The sequence below is a fragment of the Berghia stephanieae genome, chromosome 12 (assembly GCF_034508935.2).
Source record: "Berghia stephanieae isolate SIO BIC M18660-M18661 chromosome 12, UCSD_Bste_1.3, whole genome shotgun sequence".
Taxonomy (NCBI): Eukaryota; Metazoa; Mollusca; class Gastropoda; order Nudibranchia; family Aeolidiidae; genus Berghia; species Berghia stephanieae.
The window spans coordinates 187,188-207,154 of record NC_088371.1 but is presented as its reverse complement, the minus strand read 5'-3'; the positions used below and the strand labels follow the sequence as shown (position 1 = coordinate 207,154).

At 35.4% G+C, this 19,967-nt stretch overlaps 1 long non-coding RNA gene across 1 annotated transcript; it reads right to left on the bottom strand.

Moving 5' to 3' along the window:
- Nucleotides 1-7,693: 7,693 nt before the first annotated feature.
- Nucleotides 7,694-18,855, bottom strand: LOC144957786 (uncharacterized). Its single transcript, XR_013642207.1, has 5 exons — nucleotides 18,704-18,855; nucleotides 13,652-13,714; nucleotides 11,436-11,453; nucleotides 8,353-8,376; nucleotides 7,694-7,803 (listed from the first exon to the last, which is right to left on the bottom strand). It is a non-coding gene; the product is annotated as an uncharacterized LOC144957786 (long non-coding RNA).
- Nucleotides 18,856-19,967: the final 1,112 nt, after the last annotated feature.

The following is a 19,967-nucleotide window of genomic DNA, read 5'->3' as shown; positions in this document are numbered from 1 at the left end:
AACAACCTCTCCGATTCCTCGGCCCTTTATTTATCCCACTTAAACACTGAGAGCTCACAATCGTAGTAACGCATCCCGTGTCCACCAACGCCTTACAGCCTCTCCCATCCACCCCCACATCTAACATAGGTAACTGGGGCGCCCTCAATCGCGAAGGGTGGTGACTGGCGCACCAGCCACCCTCACGGCGTTTCCCTGGTGATTGCACTGACTTGCAATGTGTCCAGCAGTGTTGCACCGGAAGTAAATGATCTCTCTAGACTGCGGTCTGAACGACAATGCCTAGCCTTATGCGGGCCTCCACATCGGTAACAAAATCCCCTGAAACCTCCACCAATACTGCCCTCTTTCCCTTCTTCCTTCGTACCACGACTAGTCATCGAGGCTGATGCTGCAATACTATCCTTCCTGACTGTTGTGAGCCCTCTCGCCTTTGAAATCACGAAGTCATCTTTAAACTAAACACATCATCCACCTGCTGCAGTTCACTGGATATGCTATCGGGAAAGCCGTTTACGAACGCTAGCTCCGTAACCATATCCAAGCCATCACCACTCAACCCAGCCACCCCTCCCAATCGTCTCAGCTCGTTGGCGTACACGTTTACCTGCACACCATTCCACCTTCTCTGGGCCAGCTTAGCAAAAGCCATGAACGGATTATCAGTAAACACTCTCAATAGCTTCCTCTCAAGGCATCAGAATTCGCCTGTTCCTCTTCACTAAACCGTAAAAATAACGCGAGCGCGTCACCCTCCAAATACAATGTCAAGAATGTGGCCAAATCTCTCACCCCTTGCAACTTGGCAACTAACTTTACTTTTTGAATCCACGCAACGACATCTCCGCCCCCCCCCCCCCGCAAACGATTTCAGCATTTCCGTCGTCACTTTCACTGTCGCCATGATCAGGTATCTATGCGCCGAAATAGCTTGTAGTTAAGATTCTTATTGCAATCACTCACCGGTTGTCAACTCCAACTGCGATTATTTCCAATGAAACGAAGAAATCTAATTACTACTTTATCTATCTTTCTATCTATCTACTATCTAATCACTTTCACAAAAACAACACGTCTTCTCTTTTATCTACTAGTCTCGTCACACACACACTTCTCCATCCACGATCTCTGCCAACACTCTAACGCCCGCGTTTTTGCTGCAACTCCCGCGCTTCCACTTCACTAATCATTAGCCAGATCCTTTCTGCACATCTCATTAAATCACACACACACACACACACACACACACACACATATATATATATATATATATATATATATATATATATGTGTTTGTGTGTGTGTTTATGTATGTATATGTATGTGTGCGTTTGTGTGTCCTGAAGGTTGGCGTCCACACCTTTGTACGATTAAAACCTCGCTTTTGTACTTTCAGGCGGCGCACATCAATTACATCAAGTTGCATAAAGTCACAGATCGAGAAGCGAAGCTTCTGCACGACAATATCAAAGTTGACATTCCAGACAACTCGTCCTTTTCTTCAACACAAGTTGACAAAACTACAAAATCGATAATGCAGAAACGTGGGCTAGCCGGAGTACGTCTGACGACACCCGGTGATGGTAGCTGCCTTTTTCATGCCGCAAGCATTGCATTGCTCTTGTAGGAAAAAATGCCATGTAAATGTAAATATGTAAATCAAAATTGTATTACTTCCAATTATCACTCTCAGTTCGGTTTCCATTTGTTAAAGCGGGTACTCGTTACCCGCCCCTTTTACCCGAGTTCCCGGTTTAACTTTATTACCCGCGGGTACCCGCCCAGCACTAAATTATAATGAAAAGAAGGAATTTGGCCTAAAAAGCCCTGTCGCATTTTAGTCGGAATTCGTGCTGGTAAATAGTCAATCAATAATATGGCTTACAAAAGCTCTACATTGCGCTTTCTGATGTCTTTTTCATCTATGGGAATGCGATCGCTCTTATTTATTCTGCTCTTCAGGTCAACAACAGGTAAAATTGTTAAAGAGTAGGGTTTTTAATTCATCTAGCTTCAATTGATTGATCTAAAAATAATATTTTAAAATTGAGCTTTATATAGCGCAATATCCACTAAATGTTCTCAAAGCGCTTTATAAGGGGTTCCAGGTCAACAGCAACATTTAATATGTATGTAATAGAATGACCATTTTATCTAATGATATTTGATTTTGTACTCTATTACTCTTTACTAATGTGGAATGTGAGTTTTGATTACAAATTACAAGGATAGATAGATAAACTCCCAGGTGACTGTTAAATGAAAAAGTAGATAGATAGACGTCCTAAATGAAGATCAAACTTTCGTCTTGGGAGGCCTTCTGAAAGCTCCTACATCCCCAGTATTCTTTTTTTAAAATAATGTTCTGGTTTGGGAAGGGGGAAACTTTTAAAAGAAAATAAAAAAAAAATTAAGTCTCCACCTTCCCAAACCCCACTATAGAACTTATGAAAAAGACCATCTATAAGCCCCCTCCCCCCCCCCCCCATGAAAACCCCTGCTAGATAGAACAAGAATACTGGGGATGTTGGAGCTTTCGGATGGCCTCCTTTCATCTTGAATTGACATTGATTAGGGACTTGAACACTTTTTTTCAAAAAAAAATAGTTCTTTGTATGACACCTTATTTAATTTACAAAACTACCATCGTTCAGTACGGAGATATTCTAATTTAAAGGTCTCAATTATGCGTCTTTTGTTTAATATTAAAATTAATTAGCGAAAAAAAAAATAAAAAATGTGATCTCTTCTGGGTATGCTTATGATTAAAAACGAAATATCTTGGATATGAGTGAAGATATCTACCTAAAATTTTCAATACATATTGAGAAATATGTGTAGCTAATTAAACAACTCTCAATTTTTTCGTAGTGTTTTTATGCACCTCCGTTGACGGTGTATCTTAACGGATCGTTTTTAGACACCTCCGTCACGCATGCGCATCCCACCCCATTTTATCAGCGATATATTGAGTATCTGTATTTGGACATGGCGACACAGTAATATTGTGACATATTGTAGGATGTTTTTGTTAATAAATTTATATAGAAATAATAATAATTTTAAAAATCGAAATATAGAACTAGAAAATAGAAGTTGCATTGAAGGTAAAATAATGTTTTAGAAAGATCTTATTAAATGTGATGAACAGTCAGTTGGCTCCGTAGCGCAGTGAACAAGCTGTCAGACTCTAATCTTGAAAGTACTGGGTTCGATTCCCATTGTAGGCATTAAAAAAAAAAGTTTACTTTATTGAGAAAGACATCTCTTTTTCTTTCTTTTTTTTTTGTTTTTCAAAAACATTTTATCATGTTTTAAAGATAAAATTCGATTTTAATTTTCTAAAATTATTTATTTATTTGAGATCAGTATTTGTGTGCCGTGTTTCTTTTTACTTTTTATTTTTAAAATTATTGTTATTATTCTTTAATTTATTATCATTGTATAGATGTACATCGGTAATCACTAAGCATGGACGTATGCAGCAACATTTTCATTAATTTACCATCACCACCAACGGAGGTGCATAAAAACGGTGCATTTTTGTACACCTCCAACGGAGGTGGATAAAAACGCCACCATTTCATTTACTTCTATACTATGACCTTGGTTAATGAGGTCAAGTTTGAAGGTCACTACGAGACATTGTTTTTAGAAAATGTAAATAAATATACCTTGTTGCATATCAAAATCTTCGTCTCCATGAGAACATTATGAATATAAAGATTAAAAACTTGATGTACCTCATTTATTGTTTAAAAGTCCATTGACAGGTCACCAAATAGGTTGTCTGTTAACATGTCTTGAAATTTCATGTTGGTATCTGCAGCCTCATCCTCCTCTTGTTGGGGCAACCAATAAGCTGCTGTTAGCTTTGCAGGCTTTGTCTTGGGTTGCTTGTAATCTATCACTTTGCCACAGGAGACAACATCACCTTCCCCTTCAACATCCCAGATGTGATTGATGTACTGTCCCACCAAGTCCTTCGGGTTCTTCATGTATTGGATAACAGTTCGACAGACTGATTGTTCAACATAAGGAACTAATGCCAGAAGTTGGGCTTCAAAATCCATTGGTATTCTGAGAAGAGCGTCTCTTATTTTTTTCCCTCTCGTCCTCTCAGAAGCCTGTCTTTATTTGGGCTTTTTCTTTCAGCCTCTTGCGGTACATCTCATCTCTTTGGGCCTCTCGGTTTTTTTCCTTGCTGTCTGAAACTTCCGTGCTCTTGTAATGGCATATGAAATAAGCCTGTCTTTCTCTTCTGCTGCCTTTCTTTTCAGCCAGGCCAGAACCTTGTTCTTTTTTCCTTTTTCCTTTCCATCTATAAACCCGATTGTTGCATTCGGTGCACGTCTCCATTTGCTGTCAGTTAATCCAAGAACTCGTTCAATTCAATGAACTAACGTTCAATGTTATGAACTGGAGCTGACCGTGTTGCTTCTAACATCTCCTTAGGGGAGATGACAACGCACCTGTCAGATAATCAGCAAGTTGTCTTTCCAAAACTTGGACACAGCCTTGAAGCATCAGATTTATGGTCACATTGAAATGATCACGCTGCTCATCGTCAACAACATTCTGCAGGCTTGACAACACTTGCTCATTTGTGTCTAATCAATACCTTTTAAAACTAGTATGTATAATGAGTGATAATTAATATCGTGTTTTCGACGGGACCGTACGTATATTCGCAAGCTATTAAATAACATAAATTGGTAACTCGATTTATTATAAATAAAAATATTTCATTAATTCTATATACCTATAAATGTATATATAATTGTATATGTAAGTGTGCTTTTCAAATTAATGAATTACATTTACCTGAAGCACATTTTATAAATGTGCTATCACTTAAGCGCTATAGTAATATTATGTATTTATATGTATTAATTCGTATGCTCTCATTGTTGGTTTATCCCACTAACCTAAATGTATCCCGTTAGGGCTATGATTAATAATAATTATTATTATCATTTGTTAAAATGAGATCAGTGGTGTTGTCAAGGGTTATTAATTGAAATCCTTTCAACATAAGGAATACAATATTTTGGAAGCAGTCAAAGTTTTGTTCCTATATATACACATATCTGGTTACGTTATCCTTAATCATCCCTCGGGTTACCTACGTATGTGATTTGAATACCCGCTAAATGAGGACTCTGCTCGCTAAACAAAGGAGGTTTCGGCCCAACCAAAGAAAGACCAAGAAACCATCCACGAACAAGCAAGCAAACGACAACCTAACCACAGACCTCAACAAATAAACTAAGAAGAATACACGAACTTGTAGCATAGTGTAAACGAGAGGATGAAAATTAACTTACCCATAGCCTAACTTTAATTAATTAAAAGTCTACTATCATTCTTCCGTTTAATTATGTGTTAGTTAATGTGTTATTTTGTGAGGTTGTTCTATTGATTTATATTAAAGTTTTTATAATTTAGAATTTAATTATTATCTTATGAACCTGATCTATCCCTAAATAACGTGCCACATCTACCACTACAACTAATCATTTTTTAAAACTTAGAACTTTATTAGTATTTGTCGAGTTACCAGGAACTTCAAACCCAACTATAACTGGATGAAAGAGGCACCAGGCTGCACAAATTAAATAAATAAATAAAATTGAGCTTTTATATAGAACAATATCCACTAAACATGCTTAAAGCGCTTTACAAGGGTCCCTGATCAACAACAACACTTAACATGTAGGACAAGACATGGCGCCTGTTACAGGAGAGCTATTTGACTTATATTTGTCTTCTCCTACTTGCCACTTCTCCTTCATAGACGCGACAATGTTATTTGGTTGAATGGTAAAGCAATTTCAGCTGAAGTTGGAGCTCTCACATTACATTATTGGATACATTGCTTAGAGCGGTTTGCATTTAACTGGAATGATTTGTTTGGCTGTTGACCATAATAACTTAATTCACCTTGTGCGCTCAAAAAACATAAAGAGCTTTGTTTACATAGTCAACATGAAGAGAAAACCTTTGCATTTTGGAATCGCAACGAATCCGTTCAAACGGATGTTTCCAGCAATTTGGGGGTTAATAATATCGAAAGCAAACCTTGACTTGTGTCCAACCATTTTGAAAGCAATGATGACATCAATAATCACAAATAATATTACAGAAATCATACAATCCAGAAACGTGGATCATCTATTCAAAGGTCTCATCTCCCCACTTGGGCTGATGGAAACAAACATTGTCAAGATTACGCAAGCAAAAATAGGGCTATTTATTTACACCAAAGTCAACAAACGTGTGTAGACCTTTATAATGTGTACCACCTCCTTTGACATTTTTTTGTTCTAGACGAAGCTAATTGCTTAACATGAACTCTGACAACTGTTGTAGAAATAATATCTTACGCACTTTAATTAAAATTAAGAAATATGCTTTATTGTTCTAAATTTAAAGGACAATTTCAATGATTAAATCATTTAACTTAAAGACAATTGATTTGACCGGTTCCCATACACGTGAGATCCAACTTTCTTCACACGGTTTTCTAGTTTAAAATACTTGTCATGAGAAAAAGAATAGATATTCATCTTTTCTTGCAGAAGTTGCGAACAGCGTATCTAAGCTTGAATATTTTGACATAGCGGAAAATAATTTGAGATGGCTACACAAAAGCAAAATTTGGTTTTCCAAAAAAATTGAAGTACTTCTGTGTTGCATCCAACCCATTTATGAGCACTCCCTTTGGACTTGAGTCTCACGCCAAACTTGGAGATTTTAAAGAAAGACAATCTCTCGATAAACATTATAAATCTAATGAAGTGACAAACTTTACACTGAAACTTGACCACAACCAGTTGTATTGCGCATACTGGGCTCTGCATTTAAAAAAAAAATGGCTGCATCATAGCAGTCTGCAATTTGACAATGACAAAGACTAAATTTGTATGACTGGGGAAGGGACGTTGTCCAAAACTTTCAAACTGTTCTGACGTTGTCTCGTTTTGGAGGAAATGCTACGATGTAACATACTTCCTGACTTCTTTGATAATAGCATCATCCCTTCTATCTCTGTATCTCGCTGCATTCCTTGTCATTATTCGAAGATAAGACTTTTAAGCAGTTTATTTCAAAAGTGGTGATTCCTCGGTTTAAACTTTAAACCAGATACTATTTACTTACGACGCGGTCATTGGATACACCTCACAGGACTGGCATTTCATCAGGATGGTTTGTGTTGCCATATTTGGAAATTCAGTGGGGTCTGCGATTGTTTATCCACCAGTGAGACATGTTACAAGATACGTTGATGATGTCAGTTGCTGTTTGAGAAAGCTGGAGGACGCCGCTCGTCATTACATACAACTTTTTGGAGCTCTGTGGCATGGTACACAAAGTTATGAAGGTTTGTGTTGTGTGTACCTACACAATAACGATAGTTATGGCCATCTGGTCTAGTGGCATGACTCTGCCTTTGGATCGGAAGGTCTTGGTTCAAGTCCCTGTCTGAGCGACGCATAGTTGAGTCCATGGAGAAGATTCTTTATTCATGTTCGCTCACAATAAGGTGTAAATTGAGTACCTGGCTGTTAACAGTGTTATTTATGTCTGACAAAAAGTATAATATCGTCCAACATGCTCATATGATGTCTTACATCCATTGTAAGACTTAATATTGCAAGATAACAACAGCAGAGAAGAAAAAAAAGATATATTATAGTTTTTATATATTATGTTTCTTTATTGCATAATCTCAACAACAGTGACGAAACATGTGCCGTTGTAGTAACGTCCAAAGGCCTATCCATGGGACACTCCCCAACGCTGTGAGTAAAATAAAACAGTAAATTGGTAATATTCGTGCTTTAAAAAATAAATTGTTACACTTATCGTCTCAAAATTACATAATCTCAGAGCAACATGCACTTCCCACAGCCGTTTACTGCTTTCACTTTAGTTCGACAGGCAAATTTTGCCGGACGCTAGTTCATAACAGATGGCGAGTCACGGCCTGTGCCGAAAGGGAGACTGAGCAATTTTTCCTATTTTGATGATTTTTTTCTCAAGTTCAAAGTGGCGTAGTAAAGATGTTATTAGATGTTGCAATAAGATATTTTAGAGTCATAACTAGTGATCTACATACTTTTATTTAATATAATTTTAGTAGATCATTTGGGATTAGATTTTATAGGAAATAACCATAAAAATGGGTCAGAAATTTTAATTACTTCAAACGATATAATCAAAAATTACATAGTTATCTGAGTTTATACAAATTAATGAGAAATACTGCAATAATCATCAATATTCACAGCGTAGAAATATATAATCAAAGTCGTTTTGTAATGAAGCATTGTTGAGATATCCGCTCACCTGTAAGGCAATATCCTTTTTTGACTGCAATAAAAAAAAATGCGTAATCACCAAATTGTAGGGGTTTGTTGATCAAAATATCACAAAACAGATTTCTTCTTCACGACCTATAAAAAGCTACTTTAAAACCGCTGTCATAAAATTAGAGATTTTACACTGCTCAAAATGTAAACATTTTTGCACCACAAAATAAGATGAATTCATCGTTTTTCAAAATAGTCTTGTGACACGGTAGTTCTGCTAGTGGTTATGAGTTCACTTAATACTATTTTCCGAATAAAAGCAACACACATTAGATAACTGTTATACAACTTATGTAGTTTGCATCCGATTTTGACTTTGTAATTTATTGCTTTTTATTTACATCACGTCGCAATTACCGAAGACTGATATGAATCTCTAGCTTTAACTCATTTGAATTAGTGATTAAATACTCAAAATTGTCAAATTAACAATGAATGTTTATATTTAACTTTGAAAAATTGTATCTATGCATGAACGTTTCACATAGCATTTAAAGTTTTCTTTTAAACCGATAAGCTCTTAAACAATACGATATGATGCAGAATCTCTATCGGTTTCTCTCTCGTAAAGCTGCGAAAAAAGTCTCCTTTATCTATCGATAAGCCATTAAAGAGGACGGCTATGGAATTGGAATTTCACAATCAACCCTGAGTTTCACATGTTATTGTTGTTACGTTGTTGTTGAACACAAGCACATAATTGTGGAAACACTGTATCATAAATTGATGAATTATCTAATTTTGACTGGTCTACATTAAATTTATGTAATCCTCTTTGGCATAGATCTATATAATAAGCTATTTATCAAAACTTTGAAATCAAAATAATGTTGGAAGCGCGTAATGTTCACTTTCATTTGTATTCATCAATAACGTATATTGATTTTTATAAAATGTAAGCATGTCTGTCGTTCCTTCATATTCGGATTCTGTACGAACATCATATAAGTTTCAATTAACTGAACATTCCATTTTAACAATTTTTTGTTTCAAAATGGATAAGCGGAAAATCATATTTTTGACACTATAATCATATTTGGGTTCCGATCCTTACCAGTTATCGATTTTAATAAGCGAAATACTTTCCTATTGTTTTAAAATTCGTGAAAAAATATTTTTTATTTAGACAAAATGATCCAGAGGTTCATACAATTTTTTGCAGCTGTACATTGTGAACAGCTGAGAAAAAAAAAAGAAGAAAAAGGCGCGCCCCTTATTAATAATCCGACTATTGTACTCTGAATATACTCTCATTGATCTGATAAGTTACTTTATTAATTAAAACTATGTGGCTATGGAATGGAATGGAACTATGAATCTGATGCTAGTCCATTGACTATATGGAATGAACCAGTACTCCGAATGTTTTGCCTCACATGAACTTTTGCCTCTTGTGGGTCTGATGTTCATGGACGTGATTTGTTAGCAAATTCAAGATGGGGAAAATTGTGATGTTGCGAATTGCAATGATAACTACAATAAAGCCAACAAATGTTGTGTTTTCAGATTGCCTAAAGAGGAACCAGAATGGGAAACATGGTTAAACAAACTTCTTCCTCATAATGATATTGAACCACAACCGACCGAATTTGTTATTTGTGAAAGACACTGGTCTGCAGGTGTTACAATGAAAATTCTACCTGGCAGACCGATCGTCCCTTATAGGGATGAAATAGTGTTCACAAAATTAAAAAATTAATAAATTCGAGAGATCCTAATTACAAATACGATATATGTAGCGTATCCCTTAGTAGATATTTTGGTATTCATATTTTTCTTGGGATTATCCTCCACAGATTACCTCCCTTTGTTGATATTGTACACTCCTTTCCCCTTCATCTAATTGTTCACCCTCATCCTCATCATCACGTTACATGCACATTCATTAATTAAGCTTCTAAAGAAATCATCCTGAATCAATCACTGTAAGGTCAGTTTTTAGAATATCTAACTACTCATCCTTTCCGTTTTTTTCGCTACTCTTATTCACTGCTGATAATAATAATAATAATCATTAAATATTTTTTGGACCCAGAATTCATAATCATTCTCTAAAAAGGTAGATCTTGCCATATAATGCCCCTGCTGTTATTATGGTTTGAATTTTCTATATTTTTAGTTGGCCCCCACTAGCGGGGACTGAAGATGATGTTTATGATGAACATGATGAGGATAATCTGTCAGTCCTTTCAGTATAGTTGTATATATATATATATATATATATATATATATATATATATATATATATATATATATTAAGCTGTTATATTCATTGATCTTTAGAACATTGCTCTAGAGCATTTTCACGAATTTACCATGTTCAATGGGCTTCACAATATTATAATTGATGTGATTAATCAGGTATTGATAGTTACCTCCCTAATTCAATACGAATTCTTTTTTTTTTTCATTTTAACACCTAATTCTGTATCTAAGAATATTCAAGAGTATTGAAATGTTGAAATTCAATTAAAAACTACCCCAACATTAAATGTAAGTATAATGCATTATCAACTTTCAAGGTTATGATGACATAAACAAAATATGATTTTAATACGTATCATTAATGAAAACTTCGTATATATTATAAATACAACATTTAATCATGATGTCAATGGGGGCGATTTTAAATATTGATATGATGATAATGATATTGATGACGATTTTGATGGTGGTGTGATGATGATGATGATGATGATGATGATGAATGATGATGATGATGATGATGATGATGATGATGATGATGATGATGATGATGATGAGTGATGATGATGATGATGATAGATATGATGATGATGATAACGACGATGATGATGTTTGATATGGTGAGAATCATGATGATGGTGAGGTTGATGATGATGATGATGATGATGATGATGATGATGATGATGATGATGATGATGATGATGAGGTTAATATGGTGAGAATGATGATGATGGTGATGATGATGATGATGATGATGATGATGATGATGATGATGATGATGATGACGATGATGATGATGATGTTTATGATGAACATGATGATGATAATCTGAAACAATAGGTCAAAGCCACTTACTCTTTTCCTTGAAGGATTCTAAAAAGACAAATATATAAAAATTAGCAGATAATCCTATTTATAGTTGGAATAGGTGAACAATTTCATATCAATGCTAATTCATACTCACTACTTGGATTTATTTTTAGTAAATTTGTAAATAAACCATAACTTGCGTGTAGATAAAAGAAATGAATAACAATGATATAAAAACAGAAGCTTCATTATATTAACAAAGGATGTGGGACGTTTTGGGTTTCCCCTATGTCAAAAAACACGGTAGATTTAGGTGTAAAGTACTAAAGACAGATGTGAGATATGACAATGGCGTTGTTAAGGCTTACTTGTCTACTTGCCAAACATTTTCAGAGTTTTCCATGACACTTAACACCCACCCACCCTACACAAAACTACCTTGTTTTTATTCAAACAAATTTCATACATAACAACAAAATGCGATATCAAACACTTTGTCGAGTTTTTATAGCTGTACAACTATAACAAAATCCTTCTGCGCTTCATCGTAAGATGAAGATCTGAACAAGAGTGTATGAAACGGTACCAGACGAAGCAAAAAAATGATGATAATAATAATAATAATAATAATAATATAATAATAATAATAATAATAAATAATAATAATAATAATAATAATAATAATAATAATAATAATAATAATAAATAATAATAATATAATAATAATAATAATATAATATAATAATAATAATAAAATATAATAATAAATAATAATAATATATAATAATAATAATAATAATAATAATAATAATAAATATATAATAATAATGATATATAATAATATATAATAATAATAATAATAATAATAAATAATAATAATAATAATAAAAAATAATTAATAAATTAATAAAAATAATAAATAATTTTTAAAAACATCCCGAAAAATCAGTCTACCTCGACTGGGAATCGAATCTGTGGTTACGGTCAGACGTGCTACCTTACACGACAGTGGCTCTAGGTGGTTGGGATAATTTTAATACCTATACTATTCAAAAGGGTGCGCTTGCATCATACAACACACAATTGGACATGAGAGGACGAGGACGGAGATATTTGAGTTGCTCCATTTTTTATTTTATGAAAATATCAAATTAAGAAACTAGGGAACAAGTGTGTATGAAAGGTGCCAAACAAAGCTAGAAAGAAAAAACATCCCAAAAAGCCTGTTTACCCCGACTGGTGATCGAACCTCAGAGCTTCTGGTTGTGTTACTATTACACTACAGAGGTTCCTGATAGTTGTGACAATTTTAATACCTATACTAAAGGTGCCTTCACCTAGGCATTCCATGAGAGAAGATAGATAATCCATCAAACACACTCTGTCAACAGGAATCACCCGTGTTGTCCAAAAGTGAGCTAATTATGGGCTTATCCATCTTGGGCAATAAAACAAAAGCGTGTGCCTGAAACAGGACTCGAACTCAAGTCTTTCCGGGTTACCGTGAAATGCCTTAATCATTCGGCCGTACACCTTGACCCTTAAAGATAAAAGGTAGTCTTTCAGAGCCATAAGGACCATGGAGCCGTAGTTTAACCCGGTTTTTATAGCGCGAATCGGACTTTAGCAATTGGATAGGACGGTAGTCTATCGCAAAGTAATTTCCGCAAGTTCAAACAGACCCATCTACCCAATCACTGCTGGGTGAATAGGGGGCGGGGTCAGAAAAAAAAATCTCGACTGCACCCAGGATCAATCTCGGTCCCTTTGCTTGTGAAGCGAGTGCTCTACCAACTGAGCTATGCCCCCCCCTCCCTCATTTATAAGTTTTTTTTTAAATGTTTTATTCAAGGATGACTATCTCTATACAGTCGTCCTTGCTTTTATTAAAAAATAATGAATATTATTCTATTTTCTTAAAATGACAAAATATCTGACTATTATTATTTTGAAATCCATTCTAAGGACTTGTATCAGCCCGGAAATTAATAAAAGTAAAATTATTAAAATCCCCCTTATTCAACCCTACGGGGAAATTTGTCTTTAGTGTCTATTCCAAGGAAGACTGGAATAACAAAGGCGTTAGCCGCGGTTCAGCGCCGCCAAGTGAATTAGGGCGAGGTGACTTGCTTAAGGCCACAAATCGTACTCTGTACCTTTTGGGTAAAAATCAAAGGCCATACCGTTGAGCCACGCTGTCCCATAATAAAAATCACCGTTTTGGGGCGGTTAGCAACATATTAAGTGTTATGAGTACTTACTCCATTCTTAGGCCGGTCATCTTGTGATCTGACAAAACTGGCAAACAGCAGGGAGATCAGCATCTATAGTCATGGAAGAAAGACATAAGGCGGAAACAATTCAATCACGGTGTCATAACAGAATTATTTTTACGGATTGGAATTGGTTGATCGATTTGTTAATAATACTACAGACCTGCTATGAACATTTCGTAGATGGTCCTAAGTGACACGGATTGGAATTGGTTGATCGATTTGTTAATAATAATACAGACCTGCTATGAACATTTCGTAGATGGTCCTAAGTGACAATTATTATATAAAGATGTGCGTCTATGTCTTGATATTTGTTTAGAAGTAGACATTAATAATTAGTTTTGCATATATTAATAGGCCTTTAATAACATTAATTTGATTCCTAACTTTTTTTATGGGGGATTGATAAACGGTTCATTCCAATTCTAAAGTTATGGTGATGATTTTTTAATTGATGCCAGTGCTATTTTTTTTTTATGAAGTGACCACGATAACTTATTGCTCCATTCTTGGTTATGGTTAGCATTACTACTACTACTACTACTACTACTACTACTACTACTACTACTACTACTACTACTACTACTACTACTACTACTACTAAAATTATAAAAAAGTAAATAAAAAAACAGCATCTGAATGATGTATGCCTAGATAAATCTTAAACAAATATTAATGTACAACAGACGATTAAAACAAAATGAAAATTATTTTCGATCTGAAAGAGAATTCTTCTTCTCGTCACATTCACATTATTGAATATCACCACAGGATAGATGACTGTAGCATTGTGCTTTAAGCTGTTCGGCTGGAATGTCACAAATTCAAGTTATGTACGCTTCAATTACAATTATCAATATGTCAGATATCGCTTTTAACTCCCTCCTTACCAGCCATTTTCAGGATTTTCCCCAAAATTTCACACCCAACTAACACAAAAATATTTTTTTATTACTCAAACACAATAGCAATAAGTTCTTGTGGTACATAATTCTTTAGTAAAACCTGATCTACAAGACACTGTTCATTTTAAAAAAATGTTATGATGTACAAGAGAAATTTGAATAAGAGAAAATATTGGTTGTATCGTTGGTAAGGAGAGGTTGCATTAATTCCTTGTTTAATAGGAACAAGTTCGACAAATGGATGATGCCAAGTCTGCAAAGATAGATCATCATCAAGCCCTACTGCAACCTCCTCGTGGTGTCGAACGGTAACAGGTCAAGCTGGCCAACTGCAGAGGGCGACAAGAATAGGCAATGGCAAACCATTCTTGTAACTTTGCCGAGTTAACTGCATGAATAAGTCCAAAAAGTTAAACGGTGACAGCGTAAAGGGGAGCATGTTTTCACGGAAGACTGCTGCCTCGCTCGGTTGGGAGCATGATGTTCGTCAGGTCACACCGAACCGTCAGCCAGTTACTAGGCGAAATAAATTTAACAAATGTGACAAAACCAAAATTGGGACATGGAATGTCAGGACCTGTGCCCAAAAAGGAAAACTAAACAACATTCTAAAAGAAATGAAACGGCTCCAAATAAATATTCTTGGCCTGGCAGAGATGAGATGGAAAGAGCAGGGAACCATGTCAAAACAAGAAAACAACACGACATATAAGATCATATGGAGTGGTGGAACCTCTTTCCAAAAAGGAGTAGGGATGATCTTAGACCAAAAATCAACCAAATTTTACAAAGGGCACGTAGCAATCTCAGACAGAGTTTTGCTGGTTAAGCTAAGAGGACCTGTAGTTCACACCAATATTATTCAAGTTTATGCACCAACAGAAGAGGCGACAGATGCAGATATGACAGAGTTTTACCATTCACTAGACAAAGCAAAACGAATGTGTAAATCACAAGAAGTCCTTATGGTAATGGGGGACCTAAATGCTAAGATTGGCAGAGGCAGAGATGGTGACATAATCGGACCACATGGACTCGGAGACAGAAATGAACGAGGAAACATCTGAGCAGATTGGTGTAGAACAAATAAATTAATGATTTCAAACACCTGGTTTCAACAACACCCAAGAAGAACCTGGACATGGCAATCACCAGGGGACAGAGCAAGGAACCAGATAGACTTTATAGCAGTATCATCAAGATTCAGAAATGGCATATTAAATTGCAAAACCTACCCAGGCGCCGATGTAGACAGTGACCATGTCCCAGTTGTTTGTACAGTAAGGATAAAGTTTAAAGCTATTCAGAGAACAGCTGGTAGAATAAAGAGGGATTACAGGTTATGCAAAGACAATGGCATACAAACAAAAATGAGAGAAGAATTTGAAAATGCACTCATGATACAAAGCCAAAGTGAACCTGATAACGAAAAATGTGAAAATTAATTTGATATATTCCAAAAGTGTGTCAAAGCAACTGCAGAAAAGCATTTACCAATAGCTCAAATAAACAGCAAAAAGGAATGGATGACAAATGAAATTCTAAACCTATTTGAAGAAAGACAAAAATGCAACAGAGGGTCTGCAGAATACCAAACTTTGAACAACCACATTAAATCCAAATGCATCGAGGCACACGAGAACTATCTAGACTGGAAATGCTGCGAAATCGAAAGAGAATACAAACCCAACCCCCAACAAGCTCACCAAAGAATAAAAGAACTATCAGGGAAAAGGAAAAGCAAAGCAGCAGGAAGTTGTATCCAAAACAAACAAGGGGAACTGCTATTTGAAGAACAACATATAGAAAGCCGATGGGTAGAATACATAGGCGAACTGTACAATGATCCAAATAGAAATGAACCACCACTGAAATTCAAAGAACCATTAAGCGGACCAAACATCACCAAAAGTGAAATTGAACATGCCATGGAACGAATGAGGGATGGTAAAGCAACAGGCCCTGGTGAAATATCTGTAGAGGTATTAAAAAGCCTAGGAGATCTAGCAATTGATGAACTTCACATATTATTCAACAATATATACAATACTGGGAAAATTCCAGAAGATCTCTGTAACTCTATTTTCATAGCAATACCAAAGAAAGCAGGTGCAGTCAGATGCGAAAATTTTAGAACTATAAGTTTAATAAGCCACATCAACAAAATACTGTTGCGTATAATTATCAACAGGCTAAGGAATAAGATTAACCCCGAAATCGCAGAAGAACAATATGGATTCCAACCTGACAGAGGGACAAGGAACGCAATATAATCCTCCGTGTTTTAAGTGAAAGAGCTATACAGGTTCAGACCCCACTATACCTCTGTTTTGTCGACTACAAAAAAGCTTTTGATAAAGTACGCCACGAAGAAATACTAAAACAACTGCACTCCATTGGCGCTGATGAGAAAGACCTCAGACTCATGCAAACATTATACTACACCCAGCAGGCATCTATCAAAATCGGAAACTCTACAGGAAATTCCATTCCTATTAAGAAAGGAGTCCGTCAAGGGTGTGTTGCCTCACCAGATCTGTTTAATCTATACCAAGAAACAATCATGAGGGGCATAAATAATATGGAGGGAATAAAAGTAGGAGGTCACAACATAAATAATATAAGATACGCAGACGATACGGTACTCATTGCAACATCAGAAATCAAACTTCAAAAGATTGTTGACAAAGAGGTAGTAGATAGTGAAGCCAAGGGAATGGAAGTGAATATCACCAAAACGGAATGCATGGTAATACAGAAAAACCCCGAAAACAACAACACCTGCAATATAACGATTCACGACGAGCAACTTACCAACGTAGAAAGTTTTAAATACCTAGGTTCAATAGTGACAACAGATGGAAGATGTAACCGAGACATACGAGCAAGAATAACTCAAGCCAAACAGGCCTTCATGGACCTGGAAACATTTTGAAAAACAAACAGATGTCGTTCGGGATTAGATTCCGAGTCTTGAAGTGCTACGTGTGGCCAATCTTGTTATACGGATGCGAAAGCTGGACTACAAATGCAGAAACACAAAAGAACATTGAAGCTTTTGAAATGTGGTGCTTGAGAAGGATGCAGAGAATATCGTATACTGCACACAAAACGAACAAAGAAGTGCTAAAATAAACATACCAACAAAGGAAACTAATGCCCTTAATAGTGGATCGACAACTATCCTTTTTCGGACACATAGTAAGGAAAGATAAGAATGAATACCTGGCAAGTTGTGGAAAAATACCTGGTAAACGCGCCCGGGGAGACAAAGAAAAACACTCATAGACCAACTGAAGGGCTTCACCAACCTAACAATCCAAGAGCTGTTTGAAAAAGCAAGAGACAGGGAGGAATGGAGAGAGATAATTCATGCAGTATCCGAAGCCTGGACCAGGCATGGAACCTAACAAAAATAGGAACAAAGAATAAAAGTGGTGTTATAACATTAAAAATATCCGGTAGACAAAAAGTGGCCAAACGTTGTCTTGCTCGTAGAAGAATACATGAAACTAATATAGATACATTGAAATGGTAAACACTTTTTTTAATGTGCAAAGTTTTCTTTTAAAGCTAATTTCATAATAATACAAAATAAACGTGCACATTATTTTTTTTTCACGTTGTGAAACCTTATAACGCTGTGTTGTATTAGTCTGGAAATACGCGTATTTCAAATTTTAGCCAGAAGCCCAGCCTTTCAAATATCGATCGATTAAAATGAAAGTAAAGAGCAGCATGTGAGAGAAGAATGACCATTGGAGGAGAAAAGACAAAGCCGCCCCTTCAGACACTAGATGCTGTCGATCTAACACAGATTGACTTTACCAGGGCGACAACTACATGTCTACCGATACAGTCCGATGCCAAGTAGTAAGAGTGTAAGAAACAACTTACAAAGTCCCAGTTTTGGGAGTTTTTAGCAGAATGAGGGTCATTTAAATCGATCTATATATAAAGTTCGAGTTTTCTGGCCAATTTTTCAAATGCATGTTATTTTCCAGTGTACAACAGTCAAGTACAATCTTACTTTTATCATTTGTTTCAACTCAACATAATACCACACTGAGTTGGGAAATCGTTGATATGGGTATTACCTTCAAGTAGAAAAATTTAAAAAAATTCAACTCACCAGAACAGCATTGAATTTCATCGTGAACGTTTGTAGGAAATATTTCCGAATGAATTTCACACCTGAAAACACGGATTTATATAGAGACAAAATTCACTCCTCCCACATACTTGGCAAAATTGAAGTGTGGCTTCATCCAATCAGAGAGAGAGAGAGAGAGAGAGAGAGAGAGAGAGAGAGAGAGAGAGAGAGAGAACGTCATTTGACGAAGTGGATTGCTTTACAATGAGTGATGAACATGGCCCACTTAAGTATGTAGTAAGATCATGGCGATGAGTATCTGTAACACATAACCGTGAAAATAGAAAAATGCAAGTGGGTTTTTTGTTTTGTGGCGTTTGAGCAAGCCAAGCACTTGATATCGTAGGTTGAGTGATGGCTTTTGTTATTGAAATGTTAGTAGGACATAACGAAATGCAAGTGAGAGGTGGAAAAATCCATAGTGTTGTAGGGCATCCATTATCAATGGTGAAGGTTAACTGATTTTGCTTCCCTCATCCAATAGATAGTTCGAAGATGACGTCACTCAGGCCTTTGTTATTGTTTTTGCCATCCGCGTTTGTGAGTTGTTCTCACTAAACTGTATTAACCAGACTCTAAAAGTTCATGGTTACACAGAGTTTATGTGTTGGTCGGTTATACTTCCGGATGGCAATGTTGTCAACTCCTTGGCCAAGCGCATTCTATCTATACATGTCGGGACATACACGCGAGGGCGTTTTTAATAAAGAGAAAGCTCCATACGTCGAGCTATTACGAACCATATCTATTTTGGGGCACATTGTCTGGTGCGACTGGGTTGCTAATCAAAACTTAGGTTTCAAAGTTTCAAAGTTTATTCAATCTTAGACTTTCGCCACTATATCAACAATTTGATGACAACATGCATGGAAGTGGAAAAAATGGTAAATGGAACCAAAAAATAAACTGATATCATTAATAACCGCACAAAAAAATACAACAATCGTAGTTCCAACAATACGTACAATAATAATAATAATAATAATAATAATAATAATAATAATAATAATAATAATAATAATAATAATAATAATAATAATAATAATAATAATAATAATAATAATAATAATAATAATAATAATAATAATAATAATAATATATAATAATAATAATAATAATAATAATAATAATAATAATAATAATAATAATAATATATAATAATAATAATAATAATAATAATAATAATAATAATAATAATAATAATAATAATAATGATAATAATAATAATAATAATAATAATAAT